The 20,218-nt window shown below is 66.7% G+C and overlaps 1 pseudogene; it reads left to right on the top strand.

Annotated features, from left to right (window-relative positions):
• Window positions 1-1,617: 1,617 nt before the first annotated feature.
• The window catches only part of LOC142403374 (metabotropic glutamate receptor 6-like), a 32,898-nt pseudogene continuing 14,297 nt past the window's right edge, over window positions 1,618-20,218 (top strand).

Raw genomic sequence — 20,218 nt, 5'->3', positions numbered from 1 at the left:
TAGCCCCATGGCCCCTATAGCCCCATGGCCCCTATGTCCCCTATAGCCCCCCCCGTGTCCCCTATAGCCCCAGCCCCGCGGGGGGGTCCCGGGCCCGGAGGCAGGGATTATCCCCTCCCCCCTCCCCCCCCCCCCTCCCCTCCCCCCGCCGTGGGGGATGGGCGCCCCCAACCCGGGGGGGGATGGGCGGGGCGGGCGCCCCTAATCCCAGCCCCTCCCCCCGCCATTCGCAGCCGCTTTGAACTGGGGGGGGGGGGGGCAGAGCATCATGGGAGTGCGGCCAGCGGGGGGAGGGGAGGGGGGAGGGGAAGGGGGGGGGAGGGGAAGGGGGGCAGGGGAAGGGGAAGGGGAAGGGGGGGTGGGGGAGGGGCCCGGGGGGGGAGGGGAGCGGTGGCTCCGGAGGGACCCGGGTGAGCGCAGCCCAGGCACAGGGGTCCAGAGGGGCTCCCCATAGGGTGCTCCCCCTCCCCTCCCCATAGGGTGCTCCCCCTCCATAGGGTGCTCCCCCCCCTCCCCATAGGGTGCTCCCCCTCCATAGGGTGCTCCCCCCCCTCCCCATAGGGTGCTCCCCCTCCATAGGGTGCTCCCCCTCCCCATAGGGTGCTCCCCCCCTCCCCATAGGGTGCTCCCCTCCCCATAGGGTGCTCCCCCCCATAGGGTGCTCCCCCTCCCCATAGGGTGCTCCCCCCTCCCCATAGGGTGCTTTCCTCCCCCAGGGTGCTCCCCTCCCCATAGGGTGCTCCCCCCCTCCCCATAGGGTGCTCCCCTCCCCATAGGCTGCCCCCCCCTCCCCATAAAGGGCTCCCCTCCCCATAGGGTGCTCCCCCTCCATAGGGTGCTCTTCCCCCCCAGGGTGCTCCCCTCACCATAGGGTGCTCCCCCCCCCATAGGCTGCCCCCCCCTCCCCATAGGCTGCTCCCCTCCCCATAGGGTGCTCTCCCCCCCCATAAGGTGCTCCCCCCCCCATAGGGTGCTCCCCTCCCCATAGTGTGCTCCCCTCCCCATAAGGTGCTCCCCCCCCATAGGGTGCTCCCCCCCCCCCGTAGGGTGCTCCCCTCCCCATAGGGTGCTCTCCCCCCCCATAAGGTGCTCCCCCCCATAGGCTGCTCCCCTCCCCATAGGCTGCTGCCCCCCCCCAGGGTGCTCCCCTCCCCATAGGGTGCTCCCCCCCATAGGGTGCTCCCCCCCTCCCCATAGGGTGCTCCCCCCCCAGAGGGTGCTCCCCCCCACAGGGTGCTCCCCTCCCCATAGGGTGCTCCCCCCCTCCCCACAGGGTGCTCCCCTCCCCATAGGGTGCTCCCCCACTCCCCATAGGGTGCTCCCCCCCATAGGGTGCTCCCCCCCCCCATAAGGTGCTCCCCCCCCCATAAGGTGCTCCCCCCCCATAGGGTGCTCTCCCCCCCCAGGGTGCTCCCCTCCCCATAGGGTGCTCCCCCCATAAGGTGCTCCCCCCCCACAGGCTGCTCCCCTCCCCATAGGCTGCTCCCCTCCCCATAGGGTGCTCTCCCCCCCCATAAGGTGCTCCCCTCCCCATAGACCGCTCCCCCCCCCCCCATAGGCCGCTCCCCTCCCCCCACATTGTCACCTTGCCCCATAGCCTGCCCTCCCCCCCCCACCATGCGCCTCCTCCTGACCCTCCCCCCCCTCCTCCTCTCCCTCTGTCCCCCCTCGGCCGCCCCCCCCTACCCCACCCAGCCCCACGCCATCCGCCTGGAGGGGGACCTCACCCTGGGGGGGCTCTTCCCCGTCCACGCCCGGGGTCCGGCCGGGGTCCCCTGCGGAGCCGTCAAGAAGGAGAAGGGGATCCATCGCCTGGAGGCCATGCTCTACGCCCTGGACCGGGTGAACGGGGACCCGCGGGTGCTGCCCAACGTCACCCTGGGCGCCCGCATCCTGGACACCTGCTCCCGCGACACCTACGCCCTGGAGCAGGCCCTGGGCTTCGTCCGCAGCCTCCTGCCCCCCGCCGAGGGCGAGGGCACCTGCGCCGACGGCAGCCCGCCCCGCCGGGCCCCGCCCGAGCGCCTGGTGGGGGTCATCGGGGCTTCGGCCAGTTCCGTCTCCATCATGGTGGCCAACGTGCTCAGGCTCTTCGCCGTGAGTTGGGGGGGGACGTTGGGGGCGTTGGGGGTGTTGAGGACCTCGGGGGCGTTGGGGACATTGGGGGTGTTGGGGGCGTGGGGACATGGGGGTCATCGGGGACATTGGGGACCTTGAGGGTGTTGGGGACCTTGGGGACGTTGGGGACGTTGGGGCCATGGGGGTCATCGGGCCTTGGCCAGTTCCGTCTCCATCATGGTGGCCAACGTGCTCAGGCTCTTCGCCGTGAGTTGGGGACCTTGGGGACGTTGGGGATCTTGGGACATTGGGGACCTTGAGGGTGTTGGGGACGTTGGGGACGTTGGGACGTTGGGGCCCATGGGGGTCATCGGGGCCTTGGCCAGTTCCGTCTCTATCATGGTGGCCAACGTGCTCAGGCTCTTCGCCGTGAGTTGGGGGGTGTTGGGACCTCGGGGGTGTTGGGGGCGTTGGGGGCGTTGGGGACGTTGGGACGTTGGGGACATTGGGGACATGGGGGTCATCAGGGACATGGGGGACGTTGGGGACATTGGGGACGTTGGGGGCGTTGGGGGCGTTGGGGACGTTGGGGGACATGGGGGTCATCGGGGCATTGGGGACGTTGGGGGCGTTGGGGACGTTGGGGGCGTTGGGAGCGTTGGGGGCGTTGGGGACCTTGGGGGCGTTGGGGACGTTGGGGACGTTGGGGGCGTTGGGGACATTGGGGACCTTGAGGGTGTTGGGGACCTTGGGGACGTTGGGGACATTGGGGCCATGGGGCCATGGGGGTCATCAGGGCCTTGGCCAGTTCCGTCTCCACCATGGTGGCCAACGTGCTCAGGCTCTTCGCCGTGAGTTGGGGACCTCGGGGGCGTTGGGGGCGTTGGGGACGTTGGGGACGTTGGGGGTGTTGGGGGCGTTGGGGTCATTGGGGACGTTGGGGACGTTGGGGACGTTGGGGCCATGGGGCCATGGGGGTCATCAGGGCCTTGGCCAGTTCCGTCTCCATCATGGTGGCCAACGTGCTCAGGCTCTTCGCCCTGAGTGGGGACCTCGGGGACCTCGGGGACGTTGGGGACACGGGGGGATGGAGGGACGGGGGACGCGGGGACGTTGGGGGGGGACAGGGGGACACGGGGAGGGGGGGGGAGGAGCCACCTCCATCATGGTGGCCAACGTCCTCCAGCTCTGCCCCCCGTGGGGGGGGCGCGGGGGAGGTCTGGGGACGTTTGGGGACGTTTGGGGACGTTTGGGGACACCGGAAAGACAGGGAGGGGGGGAGGGGACACGGGGACATTGGTGGCCATGAGGGGCCACCTCCCCCCCCCCCTCCGGTGGCCACCGCCCCGCGGGGACGGAGGGGCCATGGGGGGGGGGGGGAGGGGCACGAAGGGGACGTTGGGGACGAGGGGGGGGACAGGGGCCACCTCTGGCCCCGCAGTGTCCCTGTCACAGCCCCTCCCCCCCCCCCCCCCCTTGGCACCTTCCAGAACCTTCTCCCCCTCTCCCCCCCCCCCCCCCGTTACCCACAATGCCCTGGGGCGGCAGCAAGTGGCCCCGGGGGATTAGGGGGGATTAGGGACACGGGGGGGGGGGGGGGGTGGACGCCCCGATGTCCCCAATGTCCCCTCCCCGGCCCCTCCCCCCGCCCACCGTGGCCTCGTGCCACCCCCTGGGTCCCCCTGTGTCCCCTCAGGTGTCCCCACCCTCCCCCGTGTCCCCCCGTGTCCCCGGTGTCCCCGGTGTCCCCAACGTCCCCGATGTCCCCAACGTCCCCAACGTCCCCAATGTCCCTGATGTCCCCGATGTCCCCGATGTCCCCTGAGGTGTCCCCGTGTCCCCAGATCCCCCCCACCTCGATGACCCCAGACCCGAGCCACCCCCGGGTGTCCCCATGTCCCCCAACGTCCCCAACATCCCTGATGTCCCCAATGTCCCCAACGTCCCCGATGTCCCCGATGTCCCCTGCAGTGTCCCCAGATCCCCCAGATCCCCCACGCCTCCATGGCCCCGGAGCTGAGCCACCCCTGGGTGTCCCCAAGTCCCCCACATCTCCCCATGTCCCCAGGTCCCTCAACGTCCCCGACGTCCCCAACGTCCCCAAGGTCCCTGACGTCCCCGACGTCCCCGTGTCCCCAGATCCCCCAGATCTCCCACACCTCCACGGCGCCGGAGCTGAGCCACCCCTGGGTGTCCCCAAGTCCCCCAACATCCCCAACGTCCCTGATGTCCCCAATGTCCCCAAGGTCCCCGACGTCCCCGACGTCCCCGATGTCCCCAACGTCCCCAACGTCCCCGACGTCCCCACGTCCCCTGAGGTGTCCCCATGTCCCCAGATCTCCCACACCTCCACAGCCCCAGAGCTGAGCCACCCCTGGGTGTCCCCAACTCCCCCAACATCCCCAACGTCCCCGATGTCCCCGACGTCCCCAACGTCCCCAACGTCCCCAAGGTCCCCAACGTCCCCAATGTCCCTGACGTCCCCGACGTCCCCGGTGTCCCCAGATCCCCCAGATCTCCTACGCCTCCACGGCGCCGGAGCTGAGCGACCCCGGGCGCTACGAGCCCTTCTTCTCCCCCGTGTCCCCTCATGTCCCCATGTCCCCGATGTCCCTGATGTCCCCAATGTCCCCAACGTCCCCAACGTCCCCGATGTCCCCACGTCCCCTGAGGTGTCCCCGTGTCCCCAGATCCCCCAGATCTCCCACGCCTCCACAGCCCCGGAGCTGAGCCACCCCTGGGTGTCCCCAAGTCCCCCAAGTCCCCCAACGTCCCCAACATCCCTGATGTCCCCAATGTCCCCAACGTCCCCAACGTCCCTGATGTCCCCAACGTCCCCAATGTCCCCGATGTCCCCGTGTCCCCAGATCCCCCAGATCTCCCACACCTCCACAGCCCCGGAGCTGAGCCACCCCTGGGTGTCCCCAAGTCCCCCAACATCCCCAACGTCCCCGATGTCCCCGATGTCCCCAATGTCCCCGATGTCCCCAACGTCCCCAATGTCCCCAACGTCCCCAACGTCCCCGACGTCCCCAAGGTCCCCGACGTCCCCAATGTCCCCAGATCCCCCAGATCCCCCACACCTCCATGGCTCTGGAGCTGAGCCACCCCTGGGTGTCCCCAAGTCCCCCAAAATCCCCAACGTCCCCGATGTCCCCAACGTCCCCAACGTCCCCAAGGTCCCCGACGTCCCCGACGTCCCCGTGTCCCCAGATCCCCCAGATCCCCCACGCCTCCACGGCGCCGGAGCTGAGCCACCCTGGGTGTCCCCAAGGCCCCCAATGTCCCCAACGTCCCCAACGTCCCCAACGTCCCCGACGTCCCCAACGTCCCCAATGTCCCCAACGTCCCCGACGTCCCCAAGGTCCCTGACGTCCCCGACGTCCCCGTGTCCCCAGATCCCCCAGATCTCCCACACCTCCACGGTGCCAGAGCTGAGCCACCCCTGGGTGTCCCCAAGTCCCCCAACATCCCCAACGTCCCTGATGTCCCCAATGTCCCCAATGTCCCCAACATCCCCGATGTCCCCAATGTCCCTGACGTCCCCAAGGTCCCTGACATCCCCGACATCCCCATGTCCCCAGATCCCCCAGATCCCCCACGCCTCCACAGCTCCAGAGCTGAGCCACCCCCGGGTGTCCCCAAGTCCCCCACATCTCCCCATGTCCCCAGGTCCCTCAACGCCCCCGACGTCCCCAACGTCCCCAACGTCCCCAATGTCCCTGACGTCCCCGACGTCCCCGATGTCCCCAGATCCCCCAGATCTCCTACGCCTCCACGGCGCCGGAGCTGAGCGACCCCGGGCGCTACGAGTTCTTCTCCCGGGTGGTTCCCCCCGACTCCTACCAGGCGCAGGCCATGGTGGACGTGGTGCGGGCGCTGGGCTGGAGCTACGTCTCCACCCTGGCCTCCGAGGGCAACTACGGCGAGAGCGGCGTGGAGGCCTTCGTCCAGAGCTCCCGGGAGGCCGGTCAGGCGCTGGGGGGCGCTGGGAGGCACTGGGAGGGACTGGGAGGCACTGGGAGGGAGGGATCCAACCTCGTGTTTGAGGGCAACGTCAATGGGAGAGGGGGTGACACCGTTGTATGAGACCAGTAAGGGACTGGGTTGGACTGGGAGGCACTGGGAGGCACTGGGGTATAGTGGGAGGGGACTGGGAGGGACTGGGAGGCACTGGGAGGCACTGGGAGGCACTGGGAGGCACTGGGAGGGACTGGGAGGGGACTGGGAGGGAGGGATCCAACCTCGTGTTTGAGGGCAACATCAATGGGAGAGGGGGTGAGATGGGGGTGTGGGACCAGTAAGGGACTGGGGCATACTGGGAAGGACTGGGAGGCACTGGGGTATAGTGGGAGGGGACTGGGAGGCACTGGGAGGGACTGGGAGGCACTGGGAGGGGACTGGGAGGGAGGGATCCAACCTCGTGTTTGAGGGCAACGTCAATGGGAGAGGGGGTGACACCGTTGTATGGGACCAGTAAGGGACTGGGTTGGACTGGGAGGGACTGGGGTATAGTGGGAGGGGCACTGGGAGGGACTGGGAGACACTGGGAGGGACTGGGAGGGGACTGGGAGGCACTGGGAGGGGACTGGGAGGGAGAGATCCAACCTCATGTTTGAGGGCAACGTCAATGGGAGAGGGGGTGAGATGGGGGTGTGGGACCAGTAAGGGACTGGGTTGGACTGGGAGGCACTGGGGTATAGTGGGAGGGGCACTGGGAGACACTGGGAGGGACTGGGAGGCACTGGGAGGGACTGGGAGGGGACTGGGAGGCACTGGGAGGGGACTGGGAGGGAGGGATCCAACCTCGTGTTTGAGGGCAACGTCAATGGGAGAGGGGGTGACACCGTTGTATGAGACCAGTAAGGGACTGGGTTGGACTGGGAGGCACTGGGAGGCACTGGGGTATAGTGGGAGGGGACTGGGAGGGACTGGGAGGCACTGGGAGGCGCTGGGAGGCACTGGGAGGGGACTGGGAGGGACTGGGAGGCACTGGGAGGGACTGGGAGGGACTGGGAGGCACTGGGAGGGAGGGATCCAACCTCGTGTTTGAGGGCAACGTCAATGGGAGAGGGGGTGAGATGGGGGTGTGGGACCAGTAAGGGACTGGGGTATACTGGGAGGGACTGGGAGGGGACTGGGAGGCACTGGGAGGGACTGGGAGGCACTGGGAGGCACTGGGAGGCACTGGGAGGGGACTGGGAGGGAGGGATCCAACCTCGTGTTTGAGGGCAACGTCAATGGGAGAGGGGGTGACACCATTGTATGGGACCAGTAAGGGACTGGGTTGGACTGGGAGGCACTGGGGTATAGTGGGAGGGGCACTGGGAGACACTGGGAGGGACTGGGAGGCACTGGGAGGGGACTGGGAGGGAGGGATGCAACCTCGTGTTTGAGGGCAACGTCAATGGGAGAGAGGGTGACACCGTTGTATGGGACCAGTAAGGGACTGGGTTGGACTGGGAGGCACTGGGAGGCACTGGGGTATAGTGGGAAGGGACTGGGAGGGACTGGGAGGCACTGGGAGGCACTGGGAGGGGCTGGGAGGCACTGGGAGGCACTGGGAGGGGCTGGGAGGCACTGGGAGGCACTGGGAGGGACTGGGAGGGAGGGATCCAACCTCGTGTTTGAGGGCAACGTCAATGGGAGAGGGGGTGAGATAGGGGTGTGGGACCAGTAAGGGACTGGGGCATACTGGGAGGGACTGGGAGGCACTGGGGTATAGTGGGAGGGGCACTGGGAGGGATTGGGAGGCACTGGGAGGGACTGGGAGGCACTGGGAGGCACTGGGAGGGACTGGGAGGGACTGGGAGGGAGGGATCCAACCTCGTGTTTGAGGGCAACGTCAATGGGAGAGGGGGTGACACCGTTGTATGGGACCAGTAAGGGACTGGGGTATACTGGGAGGGGACTGGGAGGCACTGGGAGGGGACTGGGAGGCACTGGGAGGGACTGGGAGGTGCTGGGAGGGACTGGGAGGGGACTGGGAGGGAGGGATCCAACCTCGTGTTTGAGGGCAACGTCAATGGGAGAGGGGGTGACACCGTTGTATGGGACCAGTAAGGGACTGGGGTATACTGGGAGGGACTGGGGTATACTGGGAGGGACTGGGAGGGACTGGGAGGGGACTGGGAGGGAGGGATCCAACCTCGTGTTTGAGGGCAACGTCAATGGGAGAGGGGGTGACACCATTGTATGGGACCAGTAAGGGACTGGGGTATACTGGGAGGGACTGGGAGGCACTGGGAGGCACTGGGAGGGACTGGGAGGGACTGGGAGGCACTGGGAGGCACTGGGAGGCACTGGGAGGGACTGGGAGGGAGGGATCCAACCTCGTGTTTGAGGGCAACGTCAATGGGAGAGGGGGTGAGATGGGGGTGTGGGACCAGTAAGGGACTGGGGTATACTGGGAGGGACTGGGAGGCAATGGGGTATAGTGGGAGGGGACAGGGAGGCAGCGGGAGGGACTGGGAGGGACTGGGAGGGACTGGGAGACACTGGGAGGCACTGGGAGGGGACTGGGAGGGAGGGATGCAACCTCATGTTTGAGGGCAACGTCAATGGGAGAGGGGGTGACACCGTTGTATGGGACCAGTAAGGGACTGGGTTGAACTGGGAGGGACTGGGAGGCACTGGGGTATAGGGGGAGGGAGTGGGAGAGGACTGGGAGGCACCGGGAGGCACTGGGAGGGACTGGGAGGGACTGGGAGGGACAGATCCAACCTCATGTTTGAGGGCAACGTCAATGGGAGAGGGGGTGACACCGTTGTATGAGACCAGTAAGGGACTGGGGTATACTGGGAGGGACTGGGAGGGGACTGGGAGGCACTGGGAGGGACTGGGAGGCGCTGGGAGGGACTGGGAGGCACTGGGAGGGGACTGGGAGGGAGGGATCCAACCTCGTGTTTGAGGGCAACGTCAATGGGAGAGGGGGTGAGATGGGGATGTGGGACCAGTAAGGGACTGGGGCATACTGGGAGGGACTGGGAAGGGCACTGGGGTATACTGGGAGGCACTGGGAGGCACTGGGAGCACTGGGAGGGCGGGATCCACCCCAGTCTTTGAGGGAACCTCCAGTGGGAGAGGGGGTGACACCTTTGTCTGAGACCAGTAAGGGACTGGGCCATACTGGGAGGGGCACTGGGCTGTACTGGGAGGCACTGGGAGGGGCACTGGGTCATACTGGGATATACTGGGAGGCACTGGGATGTACTGGGGGGGGGGGGGGCTCTTCAAGGAGTGGAGACGGTGTCACCCCCTCATCTCCAACTGGGGTCTACGGGGGGGGGGGGGGGGTTACTGGTTTGTACTGGTCCGTAGCGGCCCGTACTGGTCCGTACTGGTTTGTACTGGTTTGTACTGGTGCAGGGGGCCTGTGCATCGCCCAGTCCATCAAGATCCCGCGGGAGCCGCGCCCGGGGGAGTTTGCGAAGGTGATCGAGCGCCTGATGGAGACCTCGAACGCCCGCGGCGTCGTCCTCTTCGCCAACGAGGACGACATCCGGTGAGACCAGTACAGACCAGTACAGACCAGTACGGACCAGTATAGACCAGTAGGGACCAGTAGGGACCAGTAGGGACCAGTACAGACCAGGAACTGGCCCAGGAACAGCCCCTACTGATCCCAGCACGACCCATAGCGGCTTTGCCAGCGTGGGTGACGTCAAACGATGACCAGTAACCCCCAGTAGAGACCAGTATAGACCAGTATAGACCAGTAGGGACCAGTATAGACCAGTAGGGACCAGTAGGGACCAGTACAGACCAGGAACTGGCCCAGGAACCCCCCTCCAGTGATCCCAGCACGACCCATAGCGGCTGCGCCAGCGTGGGTGACGTCAAACGATGACCAGTAACTCCCAGTATAGACCAGTAGAGACCAGTATAGACCAGTAGGGACCAGTAGGGACCAGTAAGGACCAGTACAGACCAGTACAGACCAGGAACTGGCCCAGGACCCCCCCTCCAGTGACCCCAGCACGACCCATAGCGGCTTCGCCAGCGTGGGTGACGTCAAACGATGACCAGTAACCCCCAGTAGAGACCAGTATAGACCAGTAGAGACCAGTAGGGACCAGTAGGGACCAGTAAGGACCAGGAACTGGCCCAGGAACCCCCCTCCAGTGATCCCAGCACGACCCATAGCGGCTGCGCCAGCGTGGCTGACGTCAAACGATGACCAGTAACCCCCAGTAGAGACCAGTAGGGACCAGTATAGACCAGTACAGACCAGTATAGACCAGTAGGGACCAGTAGGGACCACTAGGGACCAGTACAGACCAGTACAGACCAGGAACTGGCCCAGGAAGCCCCCTCCAGTGACCCCAGCACAACCCATAGCGGCTTCGCCAGCGTGGGTGACATCAAATGATGACCAGTAACCCCCAGTAGAGACCAGTATAGACCAGTACAGACCAGTATAGACCAGTAGGGACCAGTAGGGACCAGTACAGACCAGCAACTGGCCCAGGAACCCCCCTCCAGTGATCCCAGCACGACCCATAGCGGCTGCCCCAGCGTGGGTGATGTCAAATGATGACCAGTAACCCCCAGTAGACACCAGTATAGACCAGTAGAGACCAGTAGGGACCAGTATAGACCAGTAGGGACCAGTAAGGACCTGTAAGGACCAGAAACTGGCCCAGGAACCCCCCTCCAGTGATCCCAGCACGACCCACAGCGGCTGCGCCAGCGTGGGTGACGTCAAATGATGACCAGTAACCCCCAGTAGAGACCAGTAGAGACCAGTAAGGACCAGTACGGACCAGTATAGACCAGTATAGACCAGTATAGACCAGAACAGACCAGGAACTGGCCCAGGAACAGCCCCAACTGATCCCAGCACGACCCATAGCGGCTGCGCCAGCGTGGGTGACGTCAAACGATGACCAGTAACCCCCAGTAGACACCAGTAGAGACCAGTAGAGACCAGTACGGACCAGTATAGACCAGTAGGGACCAGTAGGGACCAGTACAGACCAGGAACTGGCCCAGGAACCCCCCTCCAGTGACCCCAGCACGACCCATAGCGGCTGCGCCAGCGTGGGTGACGTCAAACGATGACCAGTAACCCCCAGTAGAGACCAGTAAGGACCAGTAGAGACCAGTACGGACCAGTATAGACCAGTAGGGACCAGTAGGGACCAGTAGGGACCAGTACAGACCAGGAACTGGCCCAGGAACAGCCCCTACTGATCCCAGCACGACCCATAGCGGCTTTGCCAGCGTGGGTGATGTCAAACGATGACCAGTAACCCCCAGTAGAGACCAGTATAGACCAGTATAGACCAGTATGGACCAGTATAGACCAGTAGGGACCAGTAGGGACCAGTACAGACCAGCAACTGGCCCAGGAACCCCCCTCCAGTGACCCCAGCACGACCCATAGCGGCTGCGCCAGCGTGGGTGACGTCAAACGATGACCAGTAACCCCCAGTAGACACCAGTAGAGACCAGTAGAGACCAGTAGGGACCAGTATAGACCAGTAGGGACCAGTAGGGACCAGTACAGACCAGCAACTGGCCCAGGAACCCCCTTCCAGTGATCCCAGCATGACCCATAGCGGCTGCGCCAGCATGGTTGACGTCAAACGATGACCAGTAACCCCCAGTAGAGACCAGTAGGGACCAGTATAGACCAGTACAGACCAGTATAGACCAGTAGGGACCAGTAGGGACCAGTAGGGACCAGTAAGGACCAGGAACTGGCCCAGGAACAGCCCCAACTGATCCCAGCACGACCCATAGCGGCTTTGCCAGCGTGGGTGACGTCAAACGATGACCAGTAACCCCCAGTAGAGACCAGTAAGGACCAGTAGAGACCAGTACAGACCAGTATAGACCAGTAGGGACCAGTAGGGACCAGTATAGACCAGCAACCGGCCCAGGAACAGCCCCAACTGATCCCAGCACGACCCATAGCGGCTGCGCCAGCGTGGGTGACGTCAAACGATGACCAGTAACCCCCAGTAGAGACCAGTAGAGACCAGTAGAGACCAAGAGCCCCCCAGTATAAACCAGTATAGAGCAGGAAGCCCCAGTAACTCACCAGTTCCCTCCCAGCCCCTCCCAGTATAGCCCAGTCCCCCCCACTCCCCTTCCAGTCCCCCCCAGTCCCCCCCAGCCCCCCCCAGTCCCTCCCAGTTCATCCCAGTAACCCCCCAGTCCCCCCAGTCCCTCCCAGTCTCCCCCAGCCCCCCCCAGTCCCTCCCAGTGCTCCCAGTAGCCTCCCAGTAGTCTCCCAATAGCCTCCCAGTTCATCCCAGTCCCCCCCAGCCCCCCCCAGTCCCCCCCCAGTCCCTCCCAGTCCCTCCCAGTTCATCCCAGTCCCCCGCAGTCCCCCCCAGCCCCTCCCAGTGCTCCCAGTAGCCTCGCAGTAGTCTCCCAGTAGCCTCCCAGTTCATCCCAGTCCCCCCCAGTCCCCCCCCCAGTCCCTCCCAGTCCCTCCCAGTTCATCCCAGTAACCCCCCAGTCCCTCCCAGTCCCCACCCACTCCCTCCCACTCCCCCCCAGTCCCTCCCAGTAGCCTCCCAGTAGCCTCCCAGTCCCCCCCAGTCCCCCCCCACTCCCCCCCCAGTCCCTCCCAGTGCCTCCCAGTGCTCCCAGTCGCTCTCTCCGCAGGCGGGTGCTGGCGGCGGCCGCCCGGGCCAACCTCTCGGGCCACTTCAGCTGGGTGGGCTCCGACAGCTGGGGGGCCAAGATGGCGCCGGTGCAGGGGCTGGAGGCGGCGGCCCGGGGCGCCATCACCATCCTGCCCAAGCGCGCCTCCGTGCCCGGTGAGCCCCCGCCGTGGGGCAGCCCCACGGCGCTATGGGGCGGCCCCACGGCCCGCCCCGCGGCAACCTCGGGGGGACCCAGCCCATCCTACGTGGGTGCGGGGAGGCCTTCGGGGAGGGTCGCGACACCGTCGGGGTCATCTGGTTATGGGGCAGCCCCACGGCGCTATGGGGCAGCCCCACGGCCCGCCCCGCGGCAACCTGGAGGGGATCCAGCCCATCCTAAGTGGGTGCGGGGAGGCCTTCGGGGAGGGTCGCGACACCGTCGGGGTCATCTGGTTATGGGGCAGCCCCACGGCGCTATGGGGCAGCCCCACGGCCTGCCCCATGGCAACCTTGAGGGGATCCAGCCCGGCCCAAGGGGGTGCGGGGAGGCCTTCGGGGAGGGTTGCGACACCGTCAGGGTCATCTGGTTATGGGGCAGCCCCACGGCGCTATGGGGCAGCCCCACGGCCTGCCCCATGGCAACCTTGAGGGGATCCAGCCCGGCCCAAGGGGGTGCGGGGAGGCCTTCGGGGAGGGCCCCATCACCGTCGGGGTCATCTGGTTATGGGGTGCCCCACGGCGCTATGGGGCAGCCCCACGGCCTGCCCCGCGGCAACCTCGGGGGGATCCAGCCCGGCCCAAGGGGGTGCGGGGAGGCCTTCGGGGAGGGTCGCGACACCGTCGGGGTCATCTGGTTATGGGGCAGCCCCACGGCGCTATGGGGCAGCCCCACGGCCTGCCCCGCGGCAACCTCGGGGGGATCCAGCCCGGCCCAAAGGGGTGCGGGGAGGCGTTCGGGGAGGGTCGCGACACCTTTCGGTCTTATCTGGTTATGGGGCAGCCCCATAGCACTATGGGGTGCCCCACGGCACTATGGGGCAGCCCCACGGCCCGCCCCGCGGCAACCTCGGGGGGATGCAGCCCATCCTACGTGGGTGCGGGGAGGCCTTCGGGGAGGGTCGCGACACCGTCGGGGTCATCTGGTTATGGGGCAGCCCCACGGCACTATGGGGTGCCCCACGGCGCTATGGGGCGGCCCCACGGCCTGCCCCGCGGCAACCTTGGGGGGACGCAGCCCGGCCCAAGGGGGTGCGGGGAGGCATTTGGGGAGGGTCCCGACACCATCGGGGTCATCTGGTTATGGGGCAGCCCCACAGCGCTATGGGGCAGCCCCACGGCCTGCCCCATGGCAACCTTGAGGGGATCCAGCCCGGCCCAAGGGGGTGCGGGGAGGCGTTCGGGGAGGGCCCCATCACCGTCGGGGTCATCTGGTTATGGGGTGCCCCACGGCGCTATGGGGCGCCCCACGGCCTGCCCCACGGCGCTATGGGGTGCCCCCCACCCAGGCTTCGACGAGTACTTCACCTCCCGCTCGCTGGAGAACAACCGCCGCAACCTCTGGTTCCACGAGTTCTGGGAGGACGACTTCAACTGCCGCCTGCCCCACAGCGAGCCCCACAGCGAGCCCCACGGCGCCCCCGGCACCCCCATCCGCAAGTGCACAGGTAACCCCCTTCTGCCCCACGGCGCCCCTGGGTGCCCCCCAGCGTGCCCCATAGCACCCCTGGCTATGCCCCACGGCACCCGGCTCTGCCCCATGGCACCCCCGGCTGCCCCACGGCGCCCGGCTCTGCCCCGTGACTGCGAGTGGCTGCGATGTGGGGCAGCCTGCGCTGACCCCCAAGTGTGGGGCACCCATAGGTGCCTGACCCCTATGTGTGGGGCACCCCTGGGTGCCCACCCCATTACCTGTGGGGCAGCTGTGGGTCCCTGACCCACACGTGTAGGGCAGAGCCTTCCCACCCAACCCCTCCCCACATCATGGGGCACCCTCACCCCTACACCCCACATGTGTGGGTCACCCCCTGGGCACCCCATCCCTTCCTTAAGTGTCACCCCTGGGTGCCCCCCAACTTGTGGGCCCGCCGTGGGTCCCAGACCCCCAAGTGTGGGGCAGAGCCTTCCCCATCAGCCCTTCCCAACCCCTCGCAGCACCCTTATCCTCCCCCTCCTCACCCCTGGGCGCTCCCACTCCTTCCATAAGGGTGTCCCCTGGGTGCCCCCCAACTTATGGGTCTGCCATGGGTCCGTGACCCCCAAGTGTGGGGCAGAGCCTTCCCCATCAGCCCTTACCCAGCCCTCACAGCACCCTTATCCTCCCCCTCCTCACCCCTGGGCGCTCCCACTCCTTCCATAAGGGTGTCCCCTGGGTGCCCCCCAACTTATGGGGCAACCATGGGTCCCAGACCCCCAAGTGTGGGGCAGAGCCTTCCCCATCAGCCCTTACCCAGCCCTCACAGCACCCTTATCCTCCCCCTCCTCACCCCTGGGCGCTCCCACTCCTTCCATAAGGATGTCCCCTGGGTGCCCCCCAACTTATGGGTCTGCCATGGGTCCGTGACCCCCAAGTGTGGGGCAGAGCCTTCCCCATCAGCCCTTCCCCACCCCTCACAGCACCCTTATCCTCCCCCTCCTCACCCCTGGGCGCTCCCACTCCTTCCATAAGGGTGTCCCATGGGTGCCCCCTAACTCGTGGGCCCGCCGTGGGTCCCAGACCCCCAAGTGTGGGGCAGAGCCTTCCCCATCAGCCCTTCCCCAGCCCTCGCAGCACCCTTATCCTCCCCCTCCTCACCCCTGGGCGCTCCCACTCCTTCCATAAGGATGTCCCATTGGTGCCCCCTAACTTGTGGGGCCGCCGTGGGGCCGCCATGGGTCCCTGACCCCTAAGTGTGGGGCAGAGCCTTCCCCATCAGCCCTTCCCCAGCCCTCGCAGCACCCTTATCCTCCCACTCCTTCACCCCTGGGCACCCCTGTCCTTCCATAATGGTGTCCCATGGGTGCCCCCTAACTTGTGGGCCCGCCGTGGGGCTGCCGTGGGTCTCTGACCCCTAAGTGTGGGGCAGAGCCTTCCCCATCAGCCCTTCCCCAGCCCTCACAGCACCCTTATCCTCCCCCTCCTCACCCCTGGGTGCTCCCACTCCTTCCATAACGGTGTCCCATGGGTGCCCCCCAACTTGTGGGCCCGCCGTGGGTCCGTGACCCCCAAGTGTGGGGCAGAGCCTTCCTCCCAATCCTTCCCCACATCATGGGGCACCTTCAGACTCCCACTCCTTCACCCCTGGGTGCTCCCACTCCTTCCATAAGGGTGTCCCCTGGGTGCCCCCCAACTTATGGGCCCGCCGTGGGTCCCAGACCCCCAAGTGTGGGGCAGAGCCTTCCCCATCAGCCCTTCCCCAGCCCTCACAGCACCCTTATCCTCCCCCTCCTCACCCCTGGGCGCTCCCACTCCTTCCATAAGGGTGTCCCATGGGTGCCCCCCAACTCGTGGGCCCGCCGTGGGTCCGTGACCCCCAAGTGTGGGGCAGAGCCTTCCTCCCAATCCTTCCCCACATCATGGGGCACCTTCACACTCCCACTCCTTCACCCCTGTGCACCCCACTCCTTCCATAAGGGTGTCCCATGGGTGCCCCCTAACTTGTGGGGCCGCCGTGGGGCCGCCGTGGGTCTCTGACCCCTAAGTGTGGGGCAGAGCCTTCCCCATCAGCCCTTCCCCACCCCTCACAGCACCCTTATCCTCCCCCTCCTCACCCCTGGGCGCTCCCACTCCTTCCATAAGGGTGTTCCCTGGGTGCCCCCCAACTCGTGGGCCCGCCGTGGGTCTCTGACCCCCAAGTGTGGGGCAGAGCCTTCCCCATCAGCCCTTCCCCAGCCCTCACAGCACCCTTATCCTCCCCCACCTTCACCCCTGGGCGCCCCTGTCCTTCCATAAGGGTGACCCATGGGTGCCCCCCAACTCGTGGGCCCGCCGTGGGTCCCAGACCCCCAAGTGTGGGGCAGAGCCTTCCTCCCAATCCTTCCCCACCTCATGGGGCACCTTCACACTCCCACTCCTTCACCCCTGGGCGCCCCTGTCCTTCCATAAGGGTGTCCCATGGGTGCCCCCCAACTCGTGGGCCCGCCGTGGGTCTCTGACCCCCAAGTGTGGGGCAGAGCCTTCCCCATCAGCCCTTCCCCACCCCTTAGAGCACCCTTATCCTCCCACTCCTTCACCCCTGTGCACCCCATCCCTTCCATGAGGGTGTCCCCCGGGTGCCCCCCAACTCGTGGGCCCGCCGTGGGTCCCTGACCCCCAAGTGTGGGGCAGAGCCTTCCTCCCAATCCTTCCCCACCTCATGGGGCACCTTCACACTCCCACTCCTTCACCCCTGGGTGCTCCCACTCCTTCCATAAGGATGTCCCATGGGTGCCCCCCAACTCGTGGGCCCGCCGTGGGTCCCTGACCCCCAAGTGTGGGGCAGAGCCTTCCCCATCAGCCCTTCCCCAGCCCTCACAGCACCCTTATCCTCCCCCTCCTCACCCCTGGGCGCTCCCACTCCTTCCATAAGTGTGTCCCCCGGGTGCCCCCCAACTCGTGGGCCCGCCGTGGGTCCCAGACCCCCAAGTGTGGGGCAGAGCCTTCCCCATCAGCCCTTCCCCAGCCCTCGCAGCACCCTTATCCTCCCCCTCCTCACCCCTGGGCGCTCCCACTCCTTCCATGAGGGTGTCCCCCGGGTGCCCCCCAACTCGTGGGCCCGCCGTGGGTCCCTGACCCCCAAGTGTGGGGCAGAGCCTTCCTCCCAATCCTTCCCCACATCATGGGGCACCTTCAGACTCCCACTCCTTCACCCCTGGGCACCCCTGTCCTTCCATGAGGGTGTCCCATGGGTGCCCCCTAACTTGTGGACCCGCCGTGGGTCGCTGACCCCCAAGTGTGGGGCAGAGCCTTCCCCATCAGCCCTTCCCCACCCCTTAGAGCACCCTTATCCTCCCCCACCTTCACCCCTGGGTGCTCCCACTCCTTCCATGAGGGTGTCCCCCGGGTGCCCCCCAACTCGTGGGCCCGCTGTGGGTCCCTGACCCCCAAGTGTGGGGCAGAGCCTTCCCCATCAGCCCTTCCCCAGCCCTCACAGCACCCTTATCCTCCCACTCCTTCACCCCTGTGCACCCCATCCCTTCCATGAGGGTGTCCCATGGCTGCCCCCCAACTCGTGGGCCCGCCGTGGGTCCCAGACCCCCAAGTGTGGGGCAGAGCCTTCCCCATCAGCCCTTCCCCAGCCCTCACAGCACCCTTATCCTCCCCCACCTTCACCCCTGGGCGCTCCCACTCCTTCCATAAGGGTGTCCCCCGGGTGCCCCCCAACTCGTGGGCCCGCCGTGGGTCCCTGACCCCCAAGTGTGGGGCAGAGCCTTCCTCCCAATCCTTCCCCACATCATGGGGCACCTTCACACTCCCACACCTTCACCCCTGGGCGCCCCTGTCCTTCCATAAGGGTGTCCCATGGGTGCCCCCCAACTCGTGGGCCCGCCGTGGGTCCCTGACCCCCAAGTGTGGGGCAGAGCCTTCCCCATCAGCCCTTCCCCAGCCCTCGCAGCACCCTTATCCTCCCACTCCTTCACCCCTGTGCACCCCATCCCTTCCATAAGGGTGTCCCATGGCTGCCCCCCAACTCGTGGGCCCGCCGTGGGTCGCTGACCCCCGCGTGTGGGGCAGGGCGGGAGCGCATCGGGCGGGACTCGCCCTACCAGCAGGAGGGGAAGGTGCAGTTCGTCATCGACGCGGTGCTGGCCATGGCCCACGGCCTCCACGCGCTCCTGGCCGAGCTCTGCCCCGGCGGCCGCCCCTGCCCCCGCCTGCAGCCCCCCGACGGGCGGCGCCTGCTGGGCCACATCCGGCGCGCCAGCTTCAACGGTACTGGGAGCACTGGGAGGGACTGGGAGGGACTGGGGGGGGCTGGGGGGGGCTGGGGGGGGCTGGGGATCATACTGGGGGGGACTGGGAGGGACTGGGGGTATACTGGGGGGGGCTGGGATATACTGGGGGGGGCTGGAGATCATACTGGGGGGGACTGGGAGGGACTGGGAGGGGCTGGGAGGGACTGGGAGGGGCTGGGAGGGACTGGGGGGGGCTGGGGGGGGCTGGAGATCATACTGGGGGGACTGGGAGGGACTGGGAGGGGCTGGGAGGGACTGGGGGGGACTGGGAGGGACTGGGGGGGACTGGGATATACTGGGGGGGGCTGGAGATCATACTGGGGGGACTGGGAGGGACTGGAAGGGACTGGGGGGGGCTGGGGATCATACTGGGAGGGACTGGGGGGGACTGGGAGGGACTGGGAGGGACTGGGGGGGGCTGGGGATCATACTGGGAGGGACTGGGGTATACTGGGAGGGACTGGGAGGGACTGGGAGGGACTGGAGATCATACTGGGAGGGACTGGGATATACTGGGAGGGACTGGGAGGGACTGGAGACTATACTGGGAGGGACTGGGATATACTGGGAGGGACTGGGAGGGGCTGGGGGGGACTGGGATATACTGGGATATACTGGGATATACTGGGAGGGGCTGGAGACCATACTGGGATATACTGGGAGGGACTGGGAGGGGCTGGGAGGGGACTGGGGGGGACTGGGGGGGACTGGGAGGGGACTGGAGACTATACTGGGAGGGACTGGGATATACTGGGAGGGACTGGGATATACTGGGAGGGGCTGGGGGGGACTGGGAGGGACTGGGAGGGGCTGGGGATCATACTGGGAGGGACTGGGATATACTGGGGTATACTGGGGGGGGCTGGGGATCATACTGGGAGGGACTGGGAGGGACTGGGGGGGGCTGGAGATCATACTGGGAGGGACTGGGGTATACTGGGAGGGGACTGGGAGGGGCTGGGGGGGACTGGGATATACTGGGGGGGACTGGGAGGGACTGGGGGGGGCTGGGGGGGGCTGGAGATCATACTGGGGGGGACTGGGGTATACTGGGGGGGACTGGGAGGGACTGGGGGGGGCTGGGGGGGGCTGGAGATCATACTGGGGGGGACTGGGAGGGACTGGGAGGGACTGGGGGGGGCTGGGGATCATACTGGGAGGGACTGGGATATACTGGGGTATACTGGGGGGGGCTGGAGATCATACTGGGAGGGACTGGGAGGGACTGGGAGGGACTGGGGGGGACTGGGGGGGGCTGGAGATCATACTGGGAGGGACTGGGATGTACTGGGGGGGGCTGGAGATCATACTGGGAGGGACTGGGATGTACTGGGGGGGGCTGGAGATCATACTGGGAGGGACTGGGATGTACTGGGGGGGGCTGGAGATCATACTGGGGGGGACTGGGATATACTGGGGGGGGCTGGAGATCATACTGGGAGGGACTGGGGTATACTGGGATATACTGGGGGGGGCTGGAGACCACACTGGGATATACTGGGGGGGACTGGGGGGGACTGGGAGGGACTGGGATATACTGGGGGGGGCTGGAGATCATACTGGGAGGGACTGGGAGGGACTGGGATATACTGGGGTATACTGGGGGGGGCTGGAGATCATACTGGGAGGGACTGGGAGGGACTGGGGGG

Source organism: Mycteria americana, unplaced genomic scaffold (assembly GCF_035582795.1).
Source record: "Mycteria americana isolate JAX WOST 10 ecotype Jacksonville Zoo and Gardens unplaced genomic scaffold, USCA_MyAme_1.0 Scaffold_224, whole genome shotgun sequence".
NCBI lineage: Eukaryota > Metazoa > Chordata > Aves > Ciconiiformes > Ciconiidae > Mycteria > Mycteria americana.
Note: the sequence above shows the minus strand (reverse complement) of the source record. Positions and strands in the feature narration are given on the sequence as shown.